The sequence below is a fragment of the Phyllobates terribilis genome, unplaced genomic scaffold (assembly GCF_046119375.1).
Source record: "Phyllobates terribilis strain yellow unplaced genomic scaffold, ASM4611937v1 Scaffold_2641__1_contigs__length_116562, whole genome shotgun sequence".
Classification (NCBI taxonomy): domain Eukaryota; kingdom Metazoa; phylum Chordata; class Amphibia; order Anura; family Dendrobatidae; genus Phyllobates; species Phyllobates terribilis.
This window is the reverse complement of record NW_027365398.1, coordinates 56452-70916: the sequence shown is the minus strand read 5'-3', so window position 1 is coordinate 70916 and position 14465 is coordinate 56452. Positions and strand designations below refer to the sequence as shown.

Genomic DNA, 14465 nt, shown 5'->3' with positions numbered 1-14465 from the left:
TTATGACACGCGCAGCCAGTGTTCCATTGCCACATTCCATCTACTGCAGGCAGGATACCTGGCTGGCTGAATGTCGCTGAGAAGCTCACAGAGACCGCCATAAGCAACAGTTTAACAGAATGCCACAGACTAATCAACCAAACTTTTTGGGTTGGGTTCTCTTTTATAGTCTGCAGGCATTAAATGAAAGAAGTCAGTGTTCCAGCAGAGGGAGACAACGTTTCAGAAAAGGCATTGTAGCAAACCAAAAAAGAAATTTTAAGTGCAGCAGAGTAACCAGCGCACATACCTGTTAGCTCAGGTGAGTTTAAAAGGCTGCTGTTGATAACAAGGGCATTTGCTAAATAGATGGTGTGTGTGCAACAATATACTGAAAGGTCAATTATATTGTGCAGCTTATCTCACCACCTGTAGTTATTTAGGTGAAAGCTCCAAAATGCTTGCCTAATATGTCTGTTTATCCAAAAGGAAGTAAAAAGGGAGAGCTAGAAAGATAGCATTTCATTACATTACATGGCAATGCAATGCACAGTTGCTGAAGTTGAACCAAAATGAGCTTGTAATCTGGCTTCTGCAACTTTGAACATGAAAAATCCAATGAGGAGAAGAAAAGCAAAGCCAAAGAGTCCATCCCAAAATCCGACAAACAAGCAAAATGAACAAAAAACATTGAATTCAATTCTTTCTGATTTTAGAAACTGCATTAAAGAAGGGGTGCACCGGTCCTGGAGATACTGCAATACCAGGTCAATGCGTGGAGTGGACAGAGCAAGCTCTTTTTCCATCTCCCTGTTCTAAAAATCCATTTAATATATGGTCCCCAGATAGGGGACGTATCAGATATTAAACTGATAAGAACAGATACTACACTTGATCTTAGCCAAAAGGCCGAGAAGCGATAACCAGAATTGGTTTCAAACTACGGAGCCACCCAAGGATCCTGAAAAGTCCATTTGTGGAGATGAGCTCCTGGACTCCCGTTAAGAAGACATGTTGTCAACCTCTAGATCCCTTACATGCCTGCACTTTTCGGCTTGCTGCTGCTGCAATCCACGCGTTTTAGATCTGCATAACTCCACCTCTTTAAACACAGCACCTTCACCCCCTGCTGTTCCCACCCGCCTCAACACCGTTGGAAGGGAGGAGAACCAATTAAGGCGGGGGGTGGGGTGGAACGAGCAGCTGTCTACCCTTAGCAGGAGGGCTGCTGATTACATACCTCTCCTGCTGCTGCTGCTGCTGCTGCTGGCTGTCCAGCAGCAGACTGAAGGTGGCTGCTGCTGTGCACAGGTATATAAAGGCTCAGAGCCTATTATGACACGCGCAGCCAGCGTTCCATTGCCACATTCCATCTACTGCAGGCAGGATACCTGGCTGGCTGAATGTCGCTGAGAAGCTCACAGAGACCGCCATAAGCAACAGTTTAACAGAATGCCACAGACTAATCAACCAAACTTTTTGGGTTGGGTTCTCTTTTATAGTCTGCAGGCATTAAATGAAAGAAGTCAGTGTTCCAGCAGAGGGAGACAACGTTTCAGAAAAGGCATTGTAGCAAACCAAAAAAGAAATTTTAAGCGCAGCAGAGTAACCAGCGCACATACCTGTTAGCTCAGGTGAGTTTAAAAGGCTGCTGTTGATAACAAGGGCATTTGCTAAATAGATGGTGTGTGTGCAACAATATACTGAAAGGTCAATTATATTGTGCAGCTTATCTCACCACCTGTAGTTATTTAGGTGAAAGCTCCAAAATGCTTGCCTAATATGTCTGTTTATCCAAAAGGAAGTAAAAAGGGAGAGCTAGAAAGATAGCATTTCATTACATTACATGGCAATGCAATGCACAGTTGCTGAAGTTGAACCAAAATGAGCTTGTAATCTGGCTTCTGCAACTTTGAACATGAAAAATCCAATGAGGAGAAGAAAAGCAAAGCCAAAGAGTCCATCCCAAAATCCGACAAACAAGCAAAATGAACAAAAAACATTGAATTCAATTCTTTCTGATTTTAGAAACTGCATTAAAGAAGGGGTGCACCGGTCCTGGAGATACTGCAATACCAGGTCAATGCGTGGAGTGGACAGAGCAAGCTCTTTTTCCATCTCCCTGTTCTAAAAATCCATTTAATATATGGTCCCCAGATAGGGGACGTATCAGATATTAAACTGATAAGAACAGATACTACACTTGATCTTAGCCAAAAGGCCGAGAAGCGATAACCAGAATTGGTTTCAAACTACGGAGCCACCCAAGGATCCTGAAAAGTCCATTTGTGGAGATGAGCTCCTGGACTCCCGTTAAGAAGACATGTTGTCAACCTCTAGATCCCTTACATGCCTGCACTTTTCGGCTTGCTGCTGCTGCAATCCACGCGTTTTAGATCTGCATAACTCCACCTCTTTAAACACAGCACCTTCACCCCCTGCTGTTCCCACCCGCCTCAACACCGTTGGAAGGGAGGAGAACCAATTAAGGCGGGGGGTGGGGTGGAACGAGCAGCTGTCTACCCTTAGCAGGAGGGCTGCTGATTACATACCTCTCCTGCTGCTGCTGCTGCTGCTGCTGGCTGTCCAGCAGCAGACTGAAGGTGGCTGCTGCTGTGCACAGGTATATAAAGGCTCAGAGCCTATTATGACACGCGCAGCCAGTGTTCCATTGCCACATTCCATCTACTGCAGGCAGGATACCTGGCTGGCTGAATGTCGCTGAGAAGCTCACAGAGACCGCCATAAGCAATAGTTTAACAGAATGCCACAGACTAATCAACCAAACTTTTTGGGTTGGGTTCTCTTTTATAGTCTGCAGGCATTAAATGAAAGAAGTCAGTGTTCCAGCAGAGGGAGACAACGTTTCAGAAAAGGCATTGTAGCAAACCAAAAAAGAAATTTTAAGTGCAGCAGAGTAACCAGCGCACATACCTGTTAGCTCAGGTGAGTTTAAAAGGCTGCTGTTGATAACAAGGGCATTTGCTAAATAGATGGTGTGTGTGCAACAATATACTGAAAGGTCAATTATATTGTGCAGCTTATCTCACCACCTGTAGTTATTTAGGTGAAAGCTCCAAAATGCTTGCCTAATATGTCTGTTTATCCAAAAGGAAGTAAAAAGGGAGAGCTAGAAAGATAGCATTTCATTACATTACATGGCAATGCAATGCACAGTTGCTGAAGTTGAACCAAAATGAGCTTGTAATCTGGCTTCTGCAACTTTGAACATGAAAAATCCAATGAGGAGAAGAAAAGCAAAGCCAAAGAGTCCATCCCAAAATCCGACAAACAAGCAAAATGAACAAAAAACATTGAATTCAATTCTTTCTGATTTTAGAAACTGCATTAAAGAAGGGGTGCACCGGTCCTGGAGATACTGCAATACCAGGTCAATGCGTGGAGTGGACAGAGCAAGCTCTTTTTCCATCTCCCTGTTCTAAAAATCCATTTAATATATGGTCCCCAGATAGGGGACGTATCAGATATTAAACTGATAAGAACAGATACTACACTTGATCTTAGCCAAAAGGCCGAGAAGCGATAACCAGAATTGGTTTCAAACTACGGAGCCACCCAAGGATCCTGAAAAGTCCATTTGTGGAGATGAGCTCCTGGACTCCCGTTAAGAAGACATGTTGTCAACCTCTAGATCCCTTACATGCCTGCACTTTTCGGCTTGCTGCTGCTGCAATCCACGCGTTTTAGATCTGCATAACTCCACCTCTTTAAACACAGCACCTTCACCCCCTGCTGTTCCCACCCGCCTCAACACCGTTGGAAGGGAGGAGAACCAATTAAGGCGGGGGGTGGGGTGGAACGAGCAGCTGTCTACCCTTAGCAGGAGGGCTGCTGATTACATACCTCTCCTGCTGCTGCTGCTGCTGCTGCTGGCTGTCCAGCAGCAGACTGAAGGTGGCTGCTGCTGTGCACAGGTATATAAAGGCTCAGAGCCTATTATGACACGCGCAGCCAGCGTTCCACTGCCACATTCCATCTACTGCAGGCAGGATACCTGGCTGGCTGAATGTCGCTGAGAAGCTCACAGAGACCGCCATAAGCAACAGTTTAACAGAATGCCACAGACTAATCAACCAAACTTTTTGGGTTGGGTTCTCTTTTATAGTCTGCAGGCATTAAATGAAAGAAGTCAGTGTTCCAGCAGAGGGAGACAACGTTTCAGAAAAGGCATTGTAGCAAACCAAAAAAGAAATTTTAAGCGCAGCAGAGTAACCAGTGCACATACCTGTTAGCTCAGGTGAGTTTAAAAGGCTGCTGTTGATAACAAGGGCATTTGCTAAATAGATGGTGTGTGTGCAACAATATACTGAAAGGTCAATTATATTGTGCAGCTTATCTCACCACCTGTAGTTATTTAGGTGAAAGCTCCAAAATGCTTGCCTAATATGTCTGTTTATCCAAAAGGAAGTAAAAAGGGAGAGCTAGAAAGATAGCATTTCATTACATTACATGGCAATGCAATGCACAGTTGCTGAAGTTGAACCAAAATGAGCTTGTAATCTGGCTTCTGCAACTTTGAACATGAAAAATCCAATGAGGAGAAGAAAAGCAAAGCCAAAGAGTCCATCCCAAAATCCGACAAACAAGCAAAATGAACAAAAAACATTGAATTCAATTCTTTCTGATTTTAGAAACTGCATTAAAGAAGGGGTGCACCGGTCCTGGAGATACTGCAATACCAGGTCAATGCGTGGAGTGGACAGAGCAAGCTCTTTTTCCATCTCCCTGTTCTAAAAATCCATTTAATATATGGTCCCCAGATAGGGGACGTATCAGATATTAAACTGATAAGAACAGATACTACACTTGATCTTAGCCAAAAGGCCGAGAAGCGATAACCAGAATTGGTTTCAAACTACGGAGCCACCCAAGGATCCTGAAAAGTCCATTTGTGGAGATGAGCTCCTGGACTCCCGTTAAGAAGACATGTTGTCAACCTCTAGATCCCTTACATGCCTGCACTTTTCGGCTTGCTGCTGCTGCAATCCACGCGTTTTAGATCTGCATAACTCCACCTCTTTAAACACAGCACCTTCACCCCCTGCTGTTCCCACCCGCCTCAACACCGTTGGAAGGGAGGAGAACCAATTAAGGCGGGGGGTGGGGTGGAACGAGCAGCTGTCTACCCTTAGCAGGAGGGCTGCTGATTACATACCTCCCCTGCTGCTGCTGCTGCTGCTGGCTGTCCAGCAGCAGACTGAAGGTGGCTGCTGGTGTGCACAGGTATATAAAGGCTCAGAGCCTATTATGACACGCGCAGCCAGCATTCCATTGCCACATTCCATCTACTGCAGGCAGGATACCTGGCTGGCTGAATGTCGCTGAGAAGCTCACAGAGACCGCCATAAGCAACAGTTTAACAGAATGCCACAGACTAATCAACCAAACTTTTTGGGTTGGGTTCTCTTTTATAGTGTGCAGGCATTAAATGAAAGAAGTCAGTGTTCCAGCAGAGGGAGACAACGTTTCAGAAAAGGCATTGTAGCAAACCAAAAAATAAATTTTAAGCGCAGCAGAGTAACCAGCGCACATACCTGTTAGCTCAGGTGAGTTTAAAAGGCTGCTGTTGATAACAAGGGCATTTGCTAAATAGATGGTGTGTGTGCAACAATATACTGAAAGGTCAATTATATTGTGCAGCTTATCTCACCACCTGTAGTTATTTAGGTGAAAGCTCCAAAATACTTGCCTAATATGTCTGTTTATCCAAAAGGAAGTAAAAAGGGAGAGCTAGAAAGATAGCATTTCATTACATTACATGGCAATGCAATGCACAGTTGCTGAAGTTGAACCAAAATGAGCTTGTAATCTGGCTTCTGCAACTTTGAACATGAAAAATCCAATGAGGAGAAGAAAAGCAAAGCCAAAGAGTCCATCCCAAAATCCGACAAACAAGCAAAATGAACAAAAAACATTGAATTCAATTCTTTCTGATTTTAGAAACTGCATTAAAGAAGGGGTGCACCGGTCCTGGAGATACTGCAATACCAGGTCAATGCGTGGAGTGGACAGAGCAAGCTCTTTTTCCATCTCCCTGTTCTAAAAATCCATTTAATATATGGTCCCCAGATAGGGGACGTATCAGATATTAAACTGATAAGAACAGATACTACACTTGATCTTAGCCAAAAGGCCGAGAAGCGATAACCAGAATTGGTTTCAAACTACGGAGCCACCCAAGGATCCTGAAAAGTCCATTTGTGGAGATGAGCTCCTGGACTCCCGTTAAGAAGACATGTTGTCAACCTCTAGATCCCTTACATGCCTGCACTTTTCGGCTTGCTGCTGCTGCAATCCACGCGTTTTAGATCTGCATAACTCCACCTCTTTAAACACAGCACCTTCACCCCCTGCTGTTCCCACCCGCCTCAACACCGTTGGAAGGGAGGAGAACCAATTAAGGCGGGGGGTGGGGTGGAACGAGCAGCTGTCTACCCTTAGCAGGAGGGCTGCTGATTACATACCTCTCCTGCTGCTGCTGCTGCTGCTGGCTGTCCAGCAGCAGACTGAAGGTGGCTGCTGCTGTGCACAGGTATATAAAGGCTCAGAGCCTATTATGACAGACGCAGCCAGCGTTCCATTGCCACATTCCATCTACTGCAGGCAGGATACCTGGCTGGCTGAATGTCGCTGAGAAGCTCACAGAGACCGCCATAAGCAACAGTTTAACAGAATGCCACAGACTAATCAACCAAACTTTTTGGGTTGGGTTCTCTTTTATAGCCTGCAGGCATTAAATGAAAGAAGTCAGTGTTCCAGCAGAGGGAGACAACGTTTCAGAAAAGGCATTGTAGCAAACCAAAAAAGAAATTTTAAGCGCAGCAGAGTAACCAGCGCACATACCTGTTAGCTCAGGTGAGTTTAAAAGGCTGCTGTTGATAACAAGGGCATTTGCTAAATAGATGGTGTGTGTGCAACAATATACTGAAAGGTCAATTATATTGTGCAGCTTATCTCACCACCTGTAGTTATTTAGGTGAAAGCTCCAAAATGCTTGCCTAATATGTCTGTTTATCCAAAAGGAAGTAAAAAGGGAGAGCTAGAAAGATAGCATTTCATTACATTACATGGCAATGCAATGCACAGTTGCTGAAGTTGAACCAAAATGAGCTTGTAATCTGGCTTCTGCAACTTTGAACATGAAAAATCCAATGAGGAGAAGAAAAGCAAAGCCAAAGAGTCCATCCCAAAATCCGACAAACAAGCAAAATGAACAAAAAACATTGAATTCAATTCTTTCTGATTTTAGAAACTGCATTAAAGAAGGGGTGCACCGGTCCTGGAGATACTGCAATACCAGGTCAATGCGTGGAGTGGACAGAGCAAGCTCTTTTTCCATCTCCCTGTTCTAAAAATCCATTTAATATATGGTCCCCAGATAGGGGACGTATCAGATATTAAACTGATAAGAACTGATACTACACTTGATCTTAGCCAAAAGGCCGAGAAGCGATAACCAGAATTGGTTTCAAACTACGGAGCCACCCAAGGATCCTGAAAAGTCCATTTGTGGAGATGAGCTCCTGGACTCCCGTTAAGAAGACATGTTGTCAACCTCTAGATCCCTTACATGCCTGCACTTTTCGGCTTGCTGCTGCTGCAATCCACGCGTTTTAGATCAGCATAACTCCACCTCTTTAAACACAGCACCTTCACCCCCTGCTGTTCCCACCCGCCTCAACACCGTTGGAAGGGAGGAGAACCAATTAAGGCGGGGGGTGGGGTGGAACGAGCAGCTGTCTACCCTTAGCAGGAGGGCTGCTGATTACATACCTCTCCTGCTGCTGCTGCTGCTGCTGGCTGTCCAGCAGTAGACTGAAGGTGGCTGCTGCTGTGCACAGGTATATAAAGGCTCAGAGCCTATTATGACACGCGCAGCCAGCGTTCCATTGCCACATTCCATCTACTGCAGGCAGGATACCTGGCTGGCTGAATGTCGCTGAGAAGCTCACAGAGACCGCCATAAGCAACAGTTTAACAGAATGCCACAGACTAATCAACCAAACTTTTTGGGTTGGGTTCTCTTTTATAGTCTGCAGGCATTAAATGAAAGAAGTCAGTGTTCCAGCAGAGGGAGACAACGTTTCAGAAAAGGCATTGTAGCAAACCAAAAAAGAAATTTTAAGCGCAGCAGAGTAACCAGCGCACATACCTGTTAGCTCAGGTGAGTTTAAAAGGCTGCTGTTGATAACAAGGGCATTTGCTAAATAGATGGTGTGTGTGCAACAATATACTGAAAGGTCAATTATATTGTGCAGCTTATCTCACCACCTGTAGTTATTTAGGTGAAAGCTCCAAAATGCTTGCCTAATATGTCTGTTTATCCAAAAGGAAGTAAAAAGGGAGAGCTAGAAAGATAGCATTTCATTACATTACATGGCAATGCAATGCACAGTTGCTGAAGTTGAACCAAAATGAGCTTGTAATCTGGCTTCTGCAACTTTGAACATGAAAAATCCAATGAGGAGAAGAAAAGCAAAGCCAAAGAGTCCATCCCAAAATCCGACAAACAAGCAAAATGAACAAAAAACATTGAATTCAATTCTTTCTGATTTTAGAAACTGCATTAAAGAAGGGGTGCACTGGTCCTGGAGATACTGCAATACCAGGTCAATGCGTGGAGTGGACAGAGCAAGCTCTTTTTCCATCTCCCTGTTCTAAAAATCCATTTAATATATGGTCCCCAGATAGGGGACGTATCAGATATTAAACTGATAAGAACAGATACTACACTTGATCTTAGCCAAAAGGCCGAGAAGCGATAACCAGAATTGGTTTCAAACTACGGAGCCACCCAAGGATCCTGAAAAGTCCATTTGTGGAGATGAGCTCCTGGACTCCCGTTAAGAAGACATGTTGTCAACCTCTAGATCCCTTACATGCCTGCACTTTTCGGCTTGCTGCTGCTGCAATCCACGCGTTTTAGATCTGCATAACTCCACCTCTTTAAACACAGCACCTTCACCCCCTGCTGTTCCCACCCGCCTCAACACCGTTGGAAGGGAGGAGAACCAATTAAGGTGGGGGGTGGGGTGGAACGAGCAGCTGTCTACCCTTAGCAGGAGGGCTGCTGATTACATACCTCTCCTGCTGCTGCTGCTGCTGCTGCTGGCTGTCCAGCAGCAGACTGAAGGTGGCTGCTGCTGTGCACAGGTATATAAAGGCTCAGAGCCTATTATGACACGCGCAGCCAGCGTTCCATTGCCACATTCCATCTACTGCAGGCAGGATACCTGGCTGGCTGAATGTCGCTGAGAAGCTCACAGAGACCGCCATAAGCAACAGTTTAACAGAATGCCACAGACTAATCAACCAAACTTTTTGGGTTGGGTTCTCTTTTATAGTCTGCAGGCATTAAATGAAAGAAGTCAGTGTTCCAGCAGAGGGAGACAACGTTTCAGAAAAGGCATTGTAGCAAACCAAAAAAGAAATTTTAAGCGCAGCAGAGTAACCAGCGCACATACCTGTTAGCTCAGGTGAGTTTAAAAGGCTGCTGTTGATAACAAGGGCATTTGCTAAATAGATGGTGTGTGTGCAACAATATACTGAAAGGTCAATTATATTGTGCAGCTTATCTCACCACCTGTAGTTATTTAGGTGAAAGCTCCAAAATGCTTGCCTAATATGTCTGTTTATCCAAAAGGAAGTAAAAAGGGAGAGCTAGAAAGATAGCATTTCATTACATTACATGGCAATGCAATGCACAGTTGCTGAAGTTGAACCAAAATGAGCTTGTAATCTGGCTTCTGCAACTTTGAACATGAAAAATCCAATGAGGAGAAGAAAAGCAAAGCCAAAGAGTCCATCCCAAAATCCGACAAACAAGCAAAATGAACAAAAAACATTGAATTCAATTCTTTCTGATTTTAGAAACTGCATTAAAGAAGGGGTGCACCGGTCCTGGAGATACTGCAATACCAGGTCAATGCGTGGAGTGGACAGAGCAAGCTCTTTTTCCATCTCCCTGTTCTAAAAATCCATTTAATATATGGTCCCCAGATAGGGGACGTATCAGATATTAAACTGATAAGAACAGATTTTGCGTTTATATTTAAAATATCGTAGTCTTTATCTTTTCTTCAGAGCTTTAAAATAACATCTTCCATAGGTGATAGTTCCATATACTCAGGGCTCTTTTCTTTCCAAGCTTCTTCATATCCATTAGGTAGTACATATAAATTTCACTTAATGCCAGTCTTATACAATCCTTGACTTCTATATAGTCTCTTTTAAACAACAATATGTTTCTGGTCTTCCATAGAGCACTTTTAACACAACTCAAAGTGCACCATAAAACTCTCTCTTTTTCTTTCGTCATGTTTGGTAAAATCCCATATAAAACCACTTCATGGCTTAAAAAATTAAGACCAGATAAAAATTTTAAAAGCTCACCACAGTCTTTCCACACTTGCTGTGCAAAATCACAATTCCAAATAAGGTGCATAGTAGTCTCATCATTATTGCACTGATGCCTCGGGCAGGTTTGTATAGTGCTAAGTCTTCTTTTATACTGGAAATCACGAGTCGGTAAACATTCCTGCACAATCATCCAAGCTAAGTCTTTATGTTGATTCATCAGGTAAGGTGCATTTGTTAAATTCCATATTTTAGTGACTCTGCTATATGAATAATGGCTTATGGGTGTCAAAGTTTCTTTCTTTTTTAATTGCTGCAGCAGCTTCCTTGCATTCTTCAATGTCTCCATCTCAAAAGAATCTAGGCCATATAATCTGATAACTTTCTCCAGGATGGCATATTGTTGTGGAGGTGATAACAACACTGGGCTTGTTAAAGAAATGGATATCCACTTTCGCCTCCTAAAAATGTGGCCAGCTGCATATCTTAAAAAATGTGCCCAAGGGCTTGAAGCAAACATATATTTAAAACAGAGGCTAAAAAACTTGGAGTATAAAAACAGTTTGACGTTGGGAACATCCTTACCACCAAGGTGGTGCATCTTGTACATTGTTTCTCTCTTCACCTTTTCGAACTTAGAGTTCCACACAAATTCAAACAGCATTCTCTGTAATCTTCTCGCTGTAAGGTCACTTGGGGGATAAACATAACTGAGATATAACATGACAGGAAGCAGAAGGGCCTTAATAATTAAAACTTTACCTTCGATTGTTAATTTTCTTAATTTCCAAAAGTCAATCTTCTTTTGTATTTTGTCCCTTACTCCATCCCAGCTCTTCATTCCATCATTCTGTCGATCAAAAATCACGCCCAGAATTTTAATCTTCTCTGACTGCATCGGGAGATCAGGGATGGACACATCCGCCCAATTGCCACGGACAAAACAATCACATTTCTCAATGTTTAACTTAAAACCTGAGGCTTCACAAAAAAAATTGGTCGTTCTTATAGCTCTCCTGAGAGCGGCAGGTGATGAACACAAAAAATAGTAATATCATCCATGTAGCCCATTACCTTCACATCTCTTCCATGTCCTCCAGGGATAGGGACACCTTTAATCACTTTATCCTCTCGTAGCATAGATAAAAGAGGCTCTATTGCACATATAAATAGCACTGGGGACAAAGGGCAGCCTTGCTTCACACCTGAATGCAAAAACACTTCATTAGACAAAAATCCATTGATTAAAATTTTACTAAAAGAGTTCTTATATAAAAGTGCCACTTGCTTGATAAAAATTTCAGGGAAGCCCATTTTTTTTAAAACCAACCATAAAAAACAATGAGAGACACGATCAAAAGCCTTTTGAAAATCCAACGATAAAATTGCTAAGTCTTGCTTCCTGGATTGCTGGTACCATATGACATCGCGGATGGTATTGAGATGCTCCGCAACTCCTCTTCCTGGCACCCCACATACCTGGTCTTCATAAATAACTTTGGATAAAACTTTTTTAAAACGGTTCACTAAAATTTTGGACATCAACTTGTAATCAACATTCAACAGTGTGATTGGTCTCCAGTTTGCCAGATGGGATTTGGCTCCTTTTTTAAAAATCAGGGAGACCAGACCACTTCTCCAAGATATAGGCAGGATATCACACTTAAAAGCTTCTTTGATTACTAAAAACAAGTCGGGTTTTAAAAAATTCCAAAATTCACGATAAAATTCAACAGGCAAACCGTCAGAACCAGGGGTTTTCCCATAGGAAAAACTTTTGATAGCAGCATCTACTTCCGACAAGGTGACTTCAGTGCATAACAATTCTTGGTCTTCGCGGCTCAGACTATTTTTTAATGAATTAAGGGCATCTTCAGTAAAAGACTGGTCTATAGTTTTCTCATTAAAAAGCTGCTGATAAAACTGGTGAGCTTGGTTGAGCATACCTTCAGTTGTAGTTTCACCCTCTAATTCTGTTATCATTTCCTTAGCAGCAACTACTTTTTTAAAAAAAAATCTTGAGCACTTTTCATTTTTCTCCATCACTTCAATTTTTGAGTTATAAATTATTTCCTTACCCTTCGACTCTATACTCTTTTTAATTTCTTTTTTTGTTGCTTCAATTAAATCGTCCATTTCAAGTCCCACATCTCTTAGTTGATAACAGGTCTGCAATTTAGTAATAAGCCTTTTATGCCAAGCGGACTTTTCTCTTGCATTGGCTATGCTGACCTTGATAAAAAAACTTTTTATCTTCATCTTGCTGTATTCCCACCATTCTAGCAGAGTTAAAAATTTTTGTTGTTTTGTTCTTAAATAATTAAAAAACGCTTTAAAATCTGTTCTTACCTTAGGATCTTGTAACAATGTTGTATTTAGCCTCCAAACTCCTCTTGCCTTGACAAGCCCAGGTAATTCTAACTCTGATAGCAGCATCTTATGATCTGAAAAAATGTTTGGGATTAAGACAACAGATTTGACATTCACATATTGGGACATGAAAATAAAATCAATACGAGATTTAGAAGAAGAGTTCTCCCAAGTATAACCGGGATCATTACTACGGATCTCTTTCCAGGAGTCTCTAAGAAAAAAATCAGTTAACAAATCCTTTAGTTGTTTCTCTGTTTTGTCTTTTTTAGGAACGGTGGAACTCCCGCTTCTCCCTTCACCAGGCAAGACACAATTGAAATCCCCACAGAACATCAGAGGCGATGAACCAGGTAGGTAATATTGCACATCTTCAAACAACTGATGTCTCTCTTCCTTCACCGGAGAAGCATAAATGTTCAAAAGTCTAAAGTCCACACCTTTAAAACTAATATTTAAGAAAAGAGCACGTCCAGAAGAAATGTCCACAAAAGAGTTGATTTTAAAGTCATGCGACCTAAACAGCACTCCAATGCCAGAGGAACGATTTTCATTATCTCCGGACCAGATAGAGGGCCCATGAGGCCAATCTTTTCTTAAATCTGCATAATTCATATCAAAGTCAATGTTACATTCTTGCAAACAAAAGACATCACAGTCCACTGTTGACAGGTAGGAAAACAAAGCAGCCCTTCTTGTAGAGCCCCTTATACTCCTCACATTGAGCGAGGCTACTTTAATTGATGAGGTCATGATAGGATAGTTCAGGTCACACTACTGTCAGAATCAGACATAAAGCCCACCGATGTTAACGGGCTCTGCACTTCTGAGTCCGAAAAAGAAATGTTTATAGGGTCTGAAGGCCTTGGCTCCTCAGGAGGGGCAGCGGGAGCCATTGGCTTGTATTGCAGAAGACTTGGTTTTAATGGACACTTCTTGGAAGTCTCCCTGGCCACATTCTCATCAGACCTATCATCTGTTTTCCTTTTCCTACGAGTTTCCAGCTCCATTGCTTCTTCCTCCGAGCTAAATGTCCCGATTTCAGCAGAGGGACTCCCCTCCACCACCATATCACCCGGATCAGAATCAGCAGCCCAGTCCTTAGATGAAGCTTCCCTCTTCTCAGGACGGACAGGTTTCTCAGCTGGAGGTTTCTGCATAGACGTGGGCTTATGCGCAGCAGGAATAGGAGAACTGGCAGGTTTTCCCTGTGCAGCAGGCACTGAAGTGCTTGTGGACCCGCCTACAGGGGGTTGTGTTTGCACAGTAGATACAGGAGCACCGGTGGGACCCCCCTTAGCAGCAGGAGCAGGAGGGTTGGTTGGCTTCCTCTGTGCAGCAGGTGCAGACGTACCACCTGATGTACTAGCAGGCTTGGTCTGTGGAGCAGGTACTGGAGAGCTAGAAGACTGCCCCCGTGCTGTAGATGCACCCGCAGGAGCAGGAACAGCAGAGGGTTGCCTCTGCCCCCCGGGAGCAGATGGAGGCACACGGGCAGGTTGCTTTGCCAGCGTTTCAGCATAGGTTTCCGCCTTTTTCTTCAAAGGACACTCCCGGAAGGAGTGACCTGGGACCCGGCAGATGTTGCACACCATCTCATTGGTACAGTCCATTGTGGCATGTCCATGCTTGTAGCACTTCTTACAGATTGCCACCTCCTCCTTGCAGTTCTCATAAGTGTGACCGAAACACATGCATTTCCGGCAGAAGAGGGGCATGTCCGGGTAGAAGTGGCGCCC

The 14465-nt window shown here is 43.3% G+C and overlaps 7 non-coding genes and 1 pseudogene across 7 annotated transcripts; all 8 read right to left on the bottom strand.

Moving 5' to 3' along the window:
• Nucleotides 1-709: 709 nt before the first annotated feature.
• On the bottom strand, nt 710-900 carry LOC141246843 (U2 spliceosomal RNA). The gene has a single exon (XR_012310393.1). It is a non-coding gene; the product is annotated as a U2 spliceosomal RNA (small nuclear RNA).
• Nucleotides 901-2021: 1121 nt separating this feature from the next.
• LOC141246842 (U2 spliceosomal RNA) lies at nt 2022-2212 on the bottom strand. Its single transcript, XR_012310392.1, has one exon. It is a non-coding gene; the product is annotated as a U2 spliceosomal RNA (small nuclear RNA).
• A 1121-nt stretch (nt 2213-3333) lies between these two features.
• On the bottom strand, nt 3334-3524 carry LOC141246841 (U2 spliceosomal RNA). Its single transcript, XR_012310391.1, has one exon. It is a non-coding gene; the product is annotated as a U2 spliceosomal RNA (small nuclear RNA).
• Nucleotides 3525-4645: 1121 nt separating this feature from the next.
• On the bottom strand, nt 4646-4836 carry LOC141246840 (U2 spliceosomal RNA). The gene has a single exon (XR_012310390.1). It is a non-coding gene; the product is annotated as a U2 spliceosomal RNA (small nuclear RNA).
• Nucleotides 4837-5954: 1118 nt separating this feature from the next.
• On the bottom strand, nt 5955-6145 carry LOC141246839 (U2 spliceosomal RNA). Its single transcript, XR_012310389.1, has one exon. It is a non-coding gene; the product is annotated as a U2 spliceosomal RNA (small nuclear RNA).
• Nucleotides 6146-7263: 1118 nt separating this feature from the next.
• LOC141246867 (U2 spliceosomal RNA) lies at nt 7264-7454 on the bottom strand. The gene has a single exon (XR_012310414.1). It is a non-coding gene; the product is annotated as a U2 spliceosomal RNA (small nuclear RNA).
• Nucleotides 7455-8572: 1118 nt separating this feature from the next.
• On the bottom strand, nt 8573-8763 carry LOC141246836 (U2 spliceosomal RNA). Its single transcript, XR_012310386.1, has one exon. It is a non-coding gene; the product is annotated as a U2 spliceosomal RNA (small nuclear RNA).
• A 1121-nt stretch (nt 8764-9884) lies between these two features.
• Nucleotides 9885-10060, bottom strand: LOC141246873 (U2 spliceosomal RNA; annotated as a pseudogene).
• Nucleotides 10061-14465: the final 4405 nt, after the last annotated feature.